The sequence below is a fragment of the Cetorhinus maximus genome, chromosome 11, assembly GCF_964194155.1.
Source record: "Cetorhinus maximus chromosome 11, sCetMax3.hap1.1, whole genome shotgun sequence".
Taxonomy (NCBI): Eukaryota; Metazoa; Chordata; class Chondrichthyes; order Lamniformes; family Cetorhinidae; genus Cetorhinus; species Cetorhinus maximus.
The window spans coordinates 7,489,357-7,504,370 of record NC_135889.1 but is presented as its reverse complement, the minus strand read 5'-3'; the positions used below and the strand labels follow the sequence as shown (position 1 = coordinate 7,504,370).

Genomic DNA, 15,014 nt, shown 5'->3' with positions numbered 1-15,014 from the left:
TGAGAGGCAGGTTAACCTGGCTGGGGAATCTAGGACTTGGCGGGGGGGACACAGTCTCAGGATAAGGGGGCCGATCATTTAGGACTGAGATGAGGAGGAATTTCTTCACCCAGAGGGTGGTGAATCTTTGGAATTCTCTACCCCAGAGGGCTGTGGAGGCTCAGTCATTGAGTATGTTCAAGACATGAGATCGATAAACACTAAAGGGAATTAAGGGATATGGGGATGGGGCGAGAGTGGAGTTGAAGTAGAGGATCAGCCATGATCTTATTGAATGGCGGAGCAGTCTTGAGGGGCCGAATGGCCTACTCCTTCTCCTATTCTATGTCATTATGATTATTCTTTCACCTGCAGCCTATCTTTCTGTTATTGTTCTTTTCTGTCTCTCCCTCCTTGCCGCTCTCTTGTGTTTTCTCTGTTTCTCTCTCCCTGTATAAGTTTCTGTCTTTCCCTGTTTTTGTGTGTCTTTTTCTTTCTCCTGCTCTCTATTTATGTCTTCTCTCTTTCTCTGTCCCCCTACCCTCGGGCACTTCCACATTCAGTCTCCTCTTTGCCACCTTCCTTCCTGCTTTCCAAAATCTCTTGAAGACCCCACTCTTCCATTGAGTCTTTCAAGCATGCCTTTCTTCCATTTTGTTCAGTGTCTGTTCCTTTCCTTCCTTCACATTCCCTGAACTCCAACCCGCAGCCCCCCTCCCCCACCCAGCTTGATAGGCAGCCCCTTCTGACCCCACCCTCCCCTGTGACAGGGTCCCTCCAGCATTGTGCCTCTATGTCACCTGATGGGAGGGGTCTCTTCAGGTTCTTGAACTTCAGTGCCCACTACTCCAGGAGGAACAGGCTCCCAATCTTCAGGAGACAGGCAAGCAGAGGTAATGTCCCAGACATGGATGAGGGGTGGACTCTGCAGCTCCTGGAGAGGGTCTCTGTCCCGGCTGTTGCAGACAATGAGGTGGGTGGATCCCTGCTGTGGCATTTTAAAGGACCAAGTAATCAATCACTGAGCACCAGAAGCTGTGTGCACGGGTGTGTGTATATATATATATATATGTATGTGTGTATATTTATTTATATATATATGTGTGTGTGTGTGTGTGTATATATATATATATGCATATATGTGTGCGTGCGTGTGTATGTATTTGTGTGTGTGTGTGCATACTTGTGCATGTGGGTGTGTGAGTGAAGGTGTTTGTGCGTGTGTAGGTGTGTGTATGCGTGTGTAAGTGTGTGTGTGTGAGAGAGTGTGTATGTGTAGGTGTGTGTGTAGGGGTGTTTGTGTGTGTGTATGTGTGCGTGTTCCTGTGTGTGTCTGTATGTGTGTATGTTTCTGTCTGTGTGTGTGTGTATGTGTGTGCGTGTTCCTGTGTGTGTCTGTATGTGTGTATGTTTCTGTCTGTGTGTGTGTGTATGTTTCTGTCTGTCTGTCTGTCTGTCAGTCACCCTGGGTTACTCTTCCTTTTGTCCAGTACAGTGACAGGCACAGTGATTAGTTTCCCTTGGGGTCGGTGGGGAGGGGGCCTTTGCGTTACCTGGATGTTGGACCCATGCTCGACAACATAGTCAAACAGGCTGAATCAGGCTCGAATCCGCCCACCCAGAGAATGAATCGCGCCTTCCTTCAGTGCGTAAAAAATAGATCTCATTGTTTTGAATCAAGTCGAAACGGCACCAGAAACACAGCCACATCAGACAAAGTTTATTCAGGGTTAGTTACACATGGAATTCCTCACACTGACCCTCAGTTGATATACGTGTATAGACACAACAGGCAGAGCCAGTTAACGGCCAGACCCCTCAGCTCTGTCCATCAAGGACGCACGGGCAGTTGGGCTGCATTGAAGAGTGAGGGTCTCCCAGACCAATGTTCACATCGGGCAACATTCCCCCAGGGTGACGCGCCCACAGGACAATGAGCCCATCGTGGGACATTCCCACAGAACAACGTTCTAACATTGAATGAATGTGGTACAAAGTTACACCAAGGCGAGGGGGTGTCAGACCCAACTCTCAACACAAAGACTACATCACCCTGTGGTGTCCAGTGAACTGTTCCACTGGACAGTAATCAGATGCACATTGGACAGTCTGGTCCAGGCACAAAGCACACATTTGGCAATGAGCGTTCACTATTTTGGGAAATTGTTTAAGATTGTTTACAGAGCGCCTTTCATGACCTCACGATGCCCCAAAGCGCACTGCAGCCAATTAAGTAATTTTGAAGTGCAGTCAACGATTTTAATGTAGGAATCGCAGTGGCCGGTGTTTGCACAGGAAGATGCCACAAACAGCAATCAGATCATGACCAGACATTCTATCGCCGATGTGATGTTCATTGGGGGTTAAATCTTGGCCGGCACACTGGGGAAAACTCCCCAGTTCTGCTTTGAAGTAGCGCCATGGGATCTGCCTGGGAGGGCAGACGGGGCCTCAGTTTAATGCCTTATGGCATCTCTGACAGAGCAGCAATCCCGCAGTACTGCACTCAGAGTGTCAGCCTAGATGCTGCACTGAAGCCTTTGGAATGAGGCTTGAAAACATGACTTTCTGTTGAGAGGGCAACCGATTGAGAGCCATGGCTCACGAAAGGAAGCTCTCTCCACATGCTGTAACCATTCCTGTGTGGGGGAGGTTGTACGAGGATAACACAGAGCGATGTCGGAAAATTATCCCCATTATCATCACACAATCCGTGGAAAAACTCCAAGTTGCAGGAGAAAGGCGGGCAGTTGGTCCAATGTAGGAACTCCTTTTCTATACACAGGAAGGAGAGCTCTCCTCTGAATGAGTAAATCTACCTGTCCCCGTCAGCTCACAACTCTTGTTAGACGAATTACCAGCCCAGGTGCAGGCCGTTTACTGCCTCTCTTGGTTGGTCCACCACTGGAACAACACCAGGCCTCACACTGCGGAACATGGTAAAGGTGGATCAAGAGGGGCAAGGGGTCTCGCGAATCGAACTTGCTCCGATATGGAGTGACGCTCTTCACAGCGGAGCACAAACAACTTGATTCAGATTTGGTGGGGCAGTTCTGTCATTAGGATCAATCGCATCAAACTCCCAAACAGAGTAAAGCTCCCTCTACACTGTCCCCATAAAACACTCCCAGGACAGGCACAACACGTGGTTAGATACAGCGTAAAGCTCCCTCTACACTGTCCCCATCAAACACTCCCAGGACAGGTGCAGCAAGGGGTTAGATACAGAGTAAAACTCCATCTACACTGTCCCATCAAACACTCCCAGGACAGGTACAGCATGGGGTTAGATACAGAGTAAAGCTCCCTCTATACTGTCCCCATCAAACACTTCCAGGACAGGTACAGCATGGAGTTCGATACAGAGTAAAGCTCCTTCTACACTGTCTCCATCAAACACTCCCAGGACAGGTACAGCACGGGGTTAGATACAGAGTAAAGCTCCCTCTACACTGTCCCCATCAAACACTCCCAGGGCAGGTGAAGCATCATGAATGTGAAGGTGGTCCACTATGAGTTTAGGAAGATGAGGCCAAGTTTCGAGCGTGAGGGTCTTCAGTCTCTCGGTGTTGAGAGTCCGGATAGTCGAATGGCAGTGTCTCACAATAAACAACCTGTAAAGTAAAGAGCAGAGCGTTAAGGAGGTAAAATCACTGGGTATCTAATCATGGAGAGTTATCCTCGCTAGTGTTAATGGGGAGAGACAAGTGGATCCTGACGGGAGGATTACAGCCCCAATCAGGCCCAAAACCATAAAGTGGGTGCTCCTTAATTCTCAAACAGGCGATTGCTTTGACTGTTGTGGGAACCAACCACTCAGAGCAGGGTCTACAATCAGTGCAAAAACTGGATGGGGTGGTTTCAACAATTGGCCTCAGTACCCAGATCACAAGGGGGCAACCCAGCCTGTCGTCCTGTTCATGATTACTGACCAGTGCATCATTCTGGGAGATGAACAGGGGCTGCAGGAGGAGCCATTACCAGGCATGGTGCAGTCTTTTTATATTCATTCATGGGGTACCACTGGCTAGGCCAGCATTTATTGCCCATCCCTATTTGCCCTTGAGATGGTGGTGGCTCGAAGTGCCAAATGACCTACTCCTGTTTCTATTTTCTATGTTTCAATGTGTGGGAACACCCACAATACTGTGAACTTCCACTGTCCAACACAAACCCCATTGTGACTGTTCAAATGGGAATACCAGAAAGAGCAGCACAGGGAGAGAGAGAGAGAGAGAGAGTGAACAGTGCAGGGAGAGAGAGAGGACAGCACAGGGCGAGAGAGAGAGAGAGAGAGAGAGGACAGCACAGGGAGAGAGAGAGAGAGAGAAAGAGCAGACAGTACGGGGAGAGAGAGGGGGAGAGAGAGAGAAAGGACAGCACAGGGTTCATATGGAATTAAACTGGGGATAAAGCTGAGTTGGAGCTGCTGATTTTTGCTCTTGTTAAATCAGCCATTTGGATGGAGGAATCTGAACTGTAATTGAGACCCAGGTTGAGGGTCACTAACATGGACACTCTGTCTGAGAGAGACTTACCCTATGAGTACGCAGATTGTCTCTGCTCATTGTCAAATAGGCTTGTGCCCACATGTCGATAAAGAGATTGTGGGTGTATTGCCCAGGGTCAGTGTGGGGTCTGATGCAGTCAGCCTCCCCTCCCAGGCTGACAGTCAGTCCCTGTGTTCCACCGACTCCCTGGGCTTTGGGAGTGACCCCACCGCCCCCAGCAACCCCCAGAGAAAGGGCAGGTGGGGGAGGGGGAGGGGGGGGACATTTCATCCAATTTCTAGTTTTCTCACCCCCCTGCCCTCCTGGGGAGGCAGGGAGCAGACCCCAATCGGTGCCCTACCTGTCCTGTCCTCTCCCCGTGTCAGGCAAGAATCGAGGTGCATCTGACCTTCCGGAAGGGATGGAAAGCATTCCGGGCCTCGGGCTCCAGACGGACTCCAGCCACGCTAAAGATGGAGACCACTGAGAGGGAAACAAACACAGCAGGTCAGCGGGAGAACGGAGATTGCCCTCGAACCCAAAGACCCGGTGCTGACTTTAAAATTCAACTCAGATACAGAGAGCGACAACATGGCCCACTGACCCTGGGGCTGAGGCTGAATTCCTGGACAAAAGGGTTAATGCCGCGCCCTCTGCTACAGGCGCTGCCTCCCAAAGCGGAATAGAGGTTGGTGCTCCCTAACACCGACACTGAGTGGGGGGAGGGGGGGGAACCCAAACTCGAGGAGTTACTGCACTAAGTATGCAGCACCCACAGCTGCCTCTGCGCTGCTCGGGGGTGAAGGGCTGGTTTACTGCTGCTGGGGGCGGTGGGGTTACTCTCCGCCCTTTGGAGGTTCACTGAATCGGGGCAGAGCGGGTAACGCTGTGGCTGCCTCAGGGTGTGAGGCTGGCGTCAGCGCCAGCAGCCTCCTGCTGCTCCGAGGCCTGTAGCCGGAGATGCCAGAAAGTGGGGGGGGTCAAGCGGGGCCAAACGGGGCAACGAGCTCCAATCCCCCCCTCTCCGATGGTTCGCGAGGGGAGGATAAGGAGGAGCAAGGTGATGGGAACGCTGCATAGCCAGCTGACCAGGTCGATGGGCTGGCTGCTTCCTTTATTATTTCATGGGGTGTGGGCATCGCCGGCAAGGCCAGCATTTATTACCCATCCCTAACTGCCCTTGAACGGAGTGTCTCGCTCAGCCATTTCAGAGGGGCAGTTAAGAGTCAACCCCATCGCTGTGGGTCTGCAGTCACATGTAGGCCAGACCAGGTAAGGACAGCAGATTTCCCTCCCTAAAAGGGACATTAGTGAACCAGATGGGTTGTTACAACAATCGACGATAGTTTCATGGTCACCGTTACTGAGACTAGCTTTATATTCCAGGTTTATTCATTGAATTTAAGTTCCACAGGCAGGCACAAGGGTTGCCCTCTGCAATGCAAGGCTCACTGAGGTTGTACCGGTGAGCAGATACCAGAAGCAGAGGCACACTCCACCACCCCCATCCCCCCCAATTCCATTGGCGCAAAGCAGTCCCACCAGCAGCCAGCCAGCCACCCATTGCAGATCCACTGCACCTCCCGCCCCCACCGCCCATTGGTCCCCATCAATCCACGTCTGCATCATGAGACCAGTTATAGAACCACTTGCCGCCCAGCAAACAAGATTGGACAAGGCAGGAAAGTGTTGCAAAATAATCCCCATGCGATCCAACACAACCCATTTTTTCACATCTCTGTGTGAATAGCCTCATGCAACTCGAAAGCCTTAGTCTTCATTTCTCTGCTACTCCTACACGGTGCACCTTCAGCAGAGGCTGAGACAAGGCTGCTCGCAATGCTGCTCTCACACTCTTGCTCGATGTCCTCTGGGTTTTAGAGCCCCTGAGGTCTGTTAGAGCCCTCCTTAGGCAGCCCCTAGAGATCGGGGGGGTGACTGGCTTCCACTCCGGTTCGATGGGTTCGGAGATGGCCGATAGGTCCAACGCGCGACCTGCAGACTCTGCCACGTGTGGGGCGGGTGGTGCTTGGAGGGTTGGGCAGACGAGGTGTTTGGAGGTTTCTGCACTTTCTCCAGCCCCTCGACTTTGATTCTGCACGCTTCTGACAAATTCATTCGATGTGCTCGGTGCCTTCCCGAATGAACCTTCCCTGTTTTGGTCGGTCATAGGCCAGGGTCTCCCATGAGTCAGTGGGGATGTTTGACCTCTTCAGGGATGCTTTGAGGACATCGCTAAAGTGTTTCTGCTGTCCTCCTGGGAGACTCCTGCTGCCACTGAGTTCTGGGTAGAGCAGTTGCTTCAGGAGTCCGGTGTCAGACCCATGAATGACATGTCCTGCCCAGCAGAGCTGGTTTTGGGTGATTAGCGCCTCGATGCTGGGTATGTTGCCTTGGGAGGGGACGCTGCTGTTGGACTGCCTTTCCTGCCACAGCGAATGCACCACTGATCGTACCTCTCCAGCGCTTTGAGGTGCCTGCTGTAGATTGTCCAAGTCTCCAAAGCAAATAGGAGCTCAGGCCCGGTAAACTGTGACCTTAGTCTTGGGTTTGAGATCCTGGTCCTCAAATATTCTTTTCCCATAGACAGTCAAAGGCTGAGCTGGTACATCAGAGGATGATGATGAATTTCACCGTCTGTGTCTGACTTGGTTGAGAGGAGGCTCCCAAGGTAGGGAAAATGGTCCACATTTTCCAATTTCTCACTGCTGACCTTAATCTTTAGTTGCGGGGGGGTGGTGTTTTGCTGTGGGAGTTGGTTGGAGACAACCTTTGTTTTCTGGGTGTTTAGCGAAAGGCCCATTTTTTCATGTGCTTCAGATAAAGGAGTGGACAGTGACTTGGAGCTCAGCTTCTGGGTAAGCGCACACACACACATGCATACCGACGCTCGGTGACTGAGGCTGGAGCGGCTTTGGCTTCGGATTGAAGGTGGTGTAGGTTGAACAGTTTCGTGTCTGTGCTGTAGATTATCTCCATGTGGGTAATTTGCTGGAGGTGAGGTGAGGTATTGCAGTGAGGAAGATGGAGAAGAGGGTTGGTGAAATGACACAGTCTTGTTCCTGAGGTAGAAGTTGTGTGCTTCCGTCGGTGAGGATCACGGTTTGCATGTCATGGTGGAGTAGGCGGAGGATGGTGACAAATTTCTGAGGGCAGCCGAATTTGAGGAGGACACCCCATAAGCCTTCGTGGTTAACAAGAGTCAACGGCTTTTGTGAGGTTCGAGAAAGAGCCAAGTACAGCGGTCGGTGCTGATTCCTGCACTTTTATTAAAAATTTTCCGCACATTGAGAATTACCCCTGTGCTGCCTCTGGACTGGTAAAAGCTGCACTGTGGGCGGAATCGTCCGTGCCCGCTGGCGTCGGGCGTGCTCGGTGGCACGAGTGGACAATATGGCGAGAAGGCCGGAAATCGGTCTCACGATGTCGTGGAACCAGTTTGCGAGTGTCCGCTAACCCCATCGGTGGCGGGCCGCATTTCCCACCATCGGATATCGGGGAACTCATTATAATACATCCGCATATCAATATAAGATCCCCCCCACCCCCCCCCCACCCCCGCTGGAATCATCCCCCCTGCTGGATTACCTGCCCACACGCCGACGTGTTTCACAACAGCATATAAAAGGCGTGCACTTGGCGGGCTGTACTTTGAGGGGAACTCGGAGGTGAGTGCACAGTAATGTTGTGCAGCATTCACCCGGGTCGCCTGTTGGGCTTCAAGGTCGAGGTGCATTGTGGGGGGGTGCGGGGATGTGGAGGCTGCCCCTGTGGTTGAGGCGACTTGGGGGTGGGGCAAGGGCTGCCCTGCGGTTGAAGGTAGTGTACAAGCATGTACAGTGTGGGGGGAGGGAAGCGGCCATGCATTAGGGACACCTTGTATAAAGTGACCATTCCTCTGCAGCTGAGACAGTTCAGGCACAGCCACATTGATATGATTGGAGTTGGGCCTCTAGCTTCTCTGCCCACTCAAGCAACACAGAGGCATGAAAATGCCACCAAGTGCTCCAGAGCTTTTCACCCCTCGGGCACAGACTGCAAAGCGATGAGCATTTTAGTGGACTGTAGAACAGTTGGATGACTGGGTACGTTGTACAATCTCCCCACTAAAACTGGCCATGGAGCAGTCACTGTTGGAGCCGCTCACAGCCCCTTGCAATGTCCTCTCTTGGTCATCTTTTGTCAAACCAGTCACAATGTTTCCTGCTACAGAGACCAAGGGCCTCTTCACAGGTGCTTGTTAGGGTGGACTTTAGGTTGACCAGGCACTATGGGCACGGTGTAGCTCCTGTTAACTGGAGCTTGAGCAGTTGGCAGTGCCATGCTGACTGAGAAGAGACACTTTGGTGGGATCTTTCAGGCCTTCGATGTTAATTTTCTTGTGGTATTGCTCCTGTTGCCTCCGCCGATGGAGATGGTGAATTGGATAATGCAGTGATTGGTCCAGCGGACGCCAGTACCTGTCATGGTGTGGGTGATGTAGATGCCTCTGCTATCCCTCACTTGAATGACGATGTAGTTGAGCAGGTTCCTGTGTTTGGACTGTGGGTGTTGCCATGAGGTCTTGTGTTTGTCTCACTGGTGGAACAGGATGTTGGTTATGGCAAGCTCATGTTCTCGACACTTTATCAAGAGGAGGAGCCCACTGGAATTCCCTTTCCCTGCTCCTTCCTTGCCTATCACACCCTTCCAGAGATTCCCGTCCGTTCTGACTCTGGCATAGAAATCTCCAAGGAGGATCAGTTTGTTGCCTGCTGGGATTCAGGCCAGGGGTTGCCCATGGTCAGTGTAGAATCCCTCCTTGGTCTTGTCTGTTGCTTCAAGTGTAGGAGGGTATGCGCTGATGACAGTGATATTAGGGTGAAGTGGGCCGTGGTGAGGCGCTCGCTTATTCCACAGGGGGAGTTGCTGAGGCGCCAGGCGAGCTCGTTTTTAATGGTGAAGCCCATGGAGGTGGCGTTCCTCTTCCGGAAGGCCCTGCTCCCGCTGCCTTGTTCTTTCAGCTGATCTTCTCCTGTACGCCATGTCTCACTTAGAAAGACAATGTTAATGCCCTTTACAGTGTCTGTGCAGGGGCAGACGAGGCCATCAGGACATGAGGCAGCATGTGGGGAAGGGCATCAGGTGAGAAGTGCAAGTGTTTTGTGTAGACTCCCCAATCCCATCTGCCTTTCCCATTCCAGCCTGGCATGGCTCAGTTGCACTCCCCTGCTCACAATCAGCTGGACAGCATTCCTGGCTGCTCTCCCACATTTTATCCTCCATTAACTTAAGGTCATCCAATATTAGCTGCCCATGTCTTAACTTTGAGCAAGACCCATTCCCCTAACTGCCTCTGTGCTCGCTGACCCACACTGGCTCCCGTTCAAGCAATGTCGTGACTTCAAAATTCTCCATGTTTTCAAGTCCCTCCATAGCCTCTCCCCTCCCTATCTCTGCAATCTCCTCCAGACCCATAACCCTCCCTATCTCTGTCATCTCCTCCAGCCCCACAACCCTCCCTATCTCTGTAATCTCCTCCATCCCCACAACCCTCCCTATCTCTGTAATCTCCTCCAGCCCCACAACCCTCCCTATCTCTGTCATCTCCTCCAGCCCCACAACCCTCCCTATCTCTGCAATCTCCTCCAGCCCCACAATCCTCCCTATCTCTGCAATCTCCTCCAGCCCCACAACCCTCCCTATCTCTGTCATCTCCTCCAGCCCCACAACCCTCCCTATCTCTGTAACCTCCTCCAGCCCCACAACCCTCCCTATCTCTGTCATCTCCTCCAGCCCCACAACCCTCCCTATCTCTGTAACCTCCTCCAGCCCCACAACCCTCCCTATCTCTGTCATCTCCTCCAGCCCCACAACCCTCCAAGGTATCTGCGCTCCTCTAATTGTGGCATCTTCTATTCCTAGTTTTAATCGCTCCACCATGGGTGGCCGTGCCTTCAGCTGCCTGGGCCCCCAAGCTCTGGAATTCCCTCCCAATACCTCTCCACCTCACTTCCATCATCCACGATGCTCCTCAAAGCATTCCTCTTTAGCCCAGCTTTTGGCCATCTGACCTGATGTCTCCTAATGTGGCTCAGTGCCATACGTTATCTGATAATGCTCCCGTGAAGCGCCTTGTCGTTTTTATTGCGTTAAAGGCGCTGTACAAATATAAGTTGTTGTTGTAGGTATGTGTTACCCTCGTTAGCCTGGCAGACACGTTGGTGTCTAAAGTCTGCGTTGCTGTGGTCAGGGCCTCAGTTGATTGGAGCAGTTGATATTCCATGGATTGGGCCACTTACCCTACGCATGAAGGTATCATCGTAATGCTCCACGATGCCAATGTACTCATGACTGAGGTGGATCCCTTCGTTCCCTCTACAGTCACGGCCAGTAGGGTTGCAAGGCCTATCTGTGCTTCTCAGCCTCCCTGCTGCTCAAAGACCCTCCTCTTCATCAGGGACCCCCCCCCCACCGTATGTATCTGTGTGCAGCTGAGCAGAGCTGGGTAGGGTGGGGAGGGGGGCTGCTCCCCTCTGACCCGGAGTTCCCGCTGCTGTCCCTGTCTTCACCATCCCCTCCTGCTTGCTCAGGGAGCGTGAATCACCAGCGGAGAAACCCTGTCTAACGGGGCCCACTCCGGGGCGAGTATCTGAGCTGGTGGGTGATCTGCAGGGAGGTGCGCCCTCCGAAAGACTCAGCCACACTCTGACGAATCAGTGTCTACAAACTCCACCGTCTCCGGCTGCACACGGGAAGACCCAGACTGGGCGAGATTTTAGAAAATGAATTAGGCCCGGCGAGGTCTGAATCCATTGTAAATTATCACGATGAAGACGATGGAATTTCGTTCTCTTGTTCAGATCGATTCAAAATGAATAAGCCTATCACATGGGGTGGAGGTTAGTCACTGATATTTAATAATGTCACCAGGTAACTCAGAGTTCCCCACCTCCCATCTCCAGTGGCCAGGATCACTGAAACGCTCCTCACCTCTGCACATGGTGTTTGCAGGCCCAGCTCCAGTTCTCTGCCTCTCGCTCATATTCTGCGCTCTCTATTTTTCTAATTTATGCTTTCATGGGATGTGCATGTCACTGGCAGGCCCAGCATTGGTTGCCCATCCCTCTCTCTCACACCCTCTCTCTCGCACCCTCTCTCTCGCACCCTCTCTCTCTCTCTCTCTCTCTCTGTCTCTCACACTCTCTCTGCCTCTCGCACTCTCTCTCTCTGTCTCTCACACTCTCTCTGCCTCTCGCACTCACTCTCTCTGCCTCTCGCACTCTCTCTGCCTCTCGCACTCTCTCTGCCTCTCGCACTCTCTCTGCCTCTCGCACTCTCTCTGCCTCTCGCACTCTCTCTGCCTCTCGCACTCTCCCTGCCTCTCGCACTCTCCCTGCCTCTCGCACTCTCCCTGCCTCTCGCACTCTCCCTGCCTCTCGCACTCTCTCTCTCTGTCTCTCACACTCTTTCTACCTCTCGCACTCTCTCTCTCTGTCTCTCACACTCTCTCTGCCTCTCGCACTCTCTCTCTCTGTCTCTCACACTCTGCCTCTCGCACTCTCTCTCTCTGTCTCTCACACTCTCTCTGCCTCTCGCACTCTCTGTCTCTCACACTCTCTCTGCCTCTCGCACTCACTCTCTCTGTCTCTCGCACTTTCTCTCTTGCACTCTGCCTCTCGCACTCTCTCTGTCTCTCACACTCTCTCTGCCTCTCGCACTCTGTCTCTCACACACTCTCTGCCTCTCGCACTCACTCTCTCTGTCTCTCGCACTTTCTCTCTCGCACTCTGCCTCTCGCACTCTCTCTCTCTCACGTCACGCTCTGTCTCTCGCACTTTATCTCTCTGCCTCTCGCACTTTCTCTCTTGCACTCTCTCTCTGCCTCTCGCACTTTCTCTCTTGCGCTCTCTCTCTGCCTCTCACACTCTCTCTCTGCCTCTCGCACTCTCTCTCTCTGCCTCTCGCACTCTCTCTCTCTGCCTCTCGCACTCTCTCTCTCTGCCTCTCGCACTCTCTCTCTCTGCCTCTCGCACTCTCTCTCGCACTCTCTCCCTCTGCCTCTCGCACTTTCTCTCTCGCACTCTCTCCCTCTGCCTCTTGCACTCTCTCCCTCTGCCTCTCGCACTTTCTCTCTCGCACTCTCTCCCTCTGCCTCTCACACGTTCTCTCTTGCACTCTATCCCTCTGCCTCTCGCACTCTCTCCCTCTGCCTCTCGCACTTTCTCTCTTGCACTCTCTCCCTCTGCCTCTTGCACTTTCTCGCACTCACTCTCTCTCTCGCCTTAGCACTCTCTGTTGCCCTCGCACTCTCTGTTGCCCTGCACTCTCTCTCTTTCACACTCTCTCTTTCACACTCTCTCCCTCTCACACTCTCTCGCACCCTCTCTCTCTCTCTCGCACCCTCTCTCTCTCGCACCCTCTCTCTCTCTCGTACCCTCTCTCTCTCTCTGACTCTCTCTGTCTCTCACACTCTCTCTGCCTCTCGCACTCTCTCTGCCTCTCGCACTCTCTCTGCCTCTCGCACTCTCTCTGCCTCTCGCACTCTCTCTCTCTGTCTCTCACACTCTCTCTGCCTCTCGCACTCTCTCTCTCTGTCTCTCACACTCTTTCTGCCTCTCGTACTCTCTCTCTCTGCCTCTCGCACTCTCTCTCTGTCTCTCGCACTCTCTCTCTGTCTCTCGCACTCTCTCTCTGTCTCTCGCACTTTCTCTCTCGCACTCTCTCTGCCTCTCGCACTCTCTCTCTTACGCTCTGTCTCTCGCACTTTCTCTCTTGCACTCTCTTTCTGTCTCTCGCACTTTCTCTCTCGCACTCTCTCTCTCTGCCTCTTGCATTTTCTCGCAGTCTCTCTCTTTGCCTCTCGCACTCTCTCTCTCTGCCTCTCGCACTCTCTCTCTCTGCCTCTCGCACTCTCTCTCTCTGCCTCTCGCACCCTCTCGCACTCTCTCGCTCTGCCTCTCGCACTCTCTCGCTCTGCCTCTCGCACTCTCTCTCTCTGCCTCTCGCACTCTCTCTCTCTGCCTCTCGCACTCTCTCTCTCTGCCTCTCGCACTCTCTCTCTCTGCCTCTCGCACTCTCTCTCTCTGCCTCTCGCACTCTCTCTCTCTGCCTCTCGCACTCTCTCTCTCTGCCTCTCGCACTCTCTCTCTCTGCCTCTCGCACTTTCTCCCTCACACTCTCTCTCTCCTCCTCTCGCACTCTCTCTCTCTCCCTCTGCCTCTCGCACTCTCTCTCACACTCTCTCCCTCTGCCTCTCGCACTTTCTCTCTCGCACTCTCTCCCTCTGCCTCTCGCACTCTCTCCCTCTGCCTCTCGCACTTTCTCTCTCGCACTCTCTCCCTCTGCCTCTGCATTGCACTCTCTCCCTCTGCCTCTCGCACTCTCTCCCTCTGCCTCTCGCACTCTCTCTCTCTGCCTCTCGCACTCTCTCTCTCTGCCTCTCGCACTCTCTCTCTCTGCCTCTCGCACTCTCTCTCTCTGCCTCTCGCACTCTCTCTCTCTGCCTCTCGCACTCTCTCTCTCTGCCTCTTGCACTCTCTCCCTCTGCCTCTCGCACTCTCTCCCTCTGCCTCTCACACGTTCTCTCTTGCACTCTCTCCCTCTGCCTCTCGCACTCTCTCCCTCTGCCTCTCGCACTTTCTCTCTTGCACTCTCTCCCTCTGCCTCTTGCACTTTCTCGCACTCACTCTCTCTCTCGCCTTAGCACTCTCTGTTGCCCTGCACTCTCTCTCTTTCACACTCTCTCTCTTTCACACTCTCTCCCTCTCACACTCTCTCGCACCCTCTCACACTCTCTCGCACCCTCTCTCTCTCTCTCCCTCTCTCTCTCTCTCTCGCACCCTCTCTCTCTCTCTCTCGCACCCTCTCTCTCTCTCGCTCGCACTCTCTCTCTCTCGCTCGCACACTCTCTCTCTCTCGCTCGCACACTCTCTCTCTCTCGCTCGCACACTCTCTCTCTCTCGCTCGCACACTCTCTCTCTCTCGCTCGCATCTCTCTCTCTCGCTCGCACACTCTCTCTCTCTCGCTCGCACACTCTCTCTCTCTCGCTCGCACACTCTCTCTCTCTCGCTCGCACACTCTCTCTCTCTCGCTCGCACACTCTCTCTCTCTCGCTCGCACACTCTCTCTCTCTCGCTCGCACTCTCTCTCTCGCTCGCACTCTCTCTCTCGCTCGCACTCTCTCTCTCGCTCGCACTCTCTCTCTCGCTCGCACTCTCTCTCTCGCTCGCACTCTCTCTCTCGCTCGCACTCTCTCTCTCTCTCGCACTCTCTCTCTCTCTCTCTCTCTCGCTCGCTCTCTCTCTCTCTCGCTCTCTCTCTCTCTCTCGCACTCTCTCTCTCTCTCGCACTCTCTCTCTCTCTCTCGCTCTCTCTCTCTCTCTCGCACTCTCTCTCTCTCTCTCGCACTCTCTCTCTCTCTCTCGCACTCTCTCTCTCTCTCGCACTCTCTCTCTCTCTCGCACTCTCTCTCTCTCTCTCGCACTCTCTCTCTCTCTCTCGCACTCTCTCTCTCTCTCGCACTCTCTCTCTCTCTCCGCACTCTCTCTCTCTCTCGCACCTCC

At 53.3% G+C, this 15,014-nt stretch overlaps 1 protein-coding gene across 1 annotated transcript in view; it reads right to left on the bottom strand.

Annotated features, from left to right (window-relative positions):
- Positions 1-1,682: 1,682 nt before the first annotated feature.
- The window catches only part of cdk15 (cyclin-dependent kinase 15), a 70,061-nt gene continuing 56,729 nt past the window's right edge, over positions 1,683-15,014 (bottom strand). Inside the window, exons 13-14 of the mRNA XM_078551447.1 lie at positions 4,831-5,021; positions 1,683-3,593 (exon numbers count right to left, since the gene is read on the bottom strand). The gene's annotated coding sequence lies outside the window, so the exon portion shown is untranslated. The remainder of the gene's footprint in view (positions 3,594-4,830; positions 5,022-15,014) is intronic.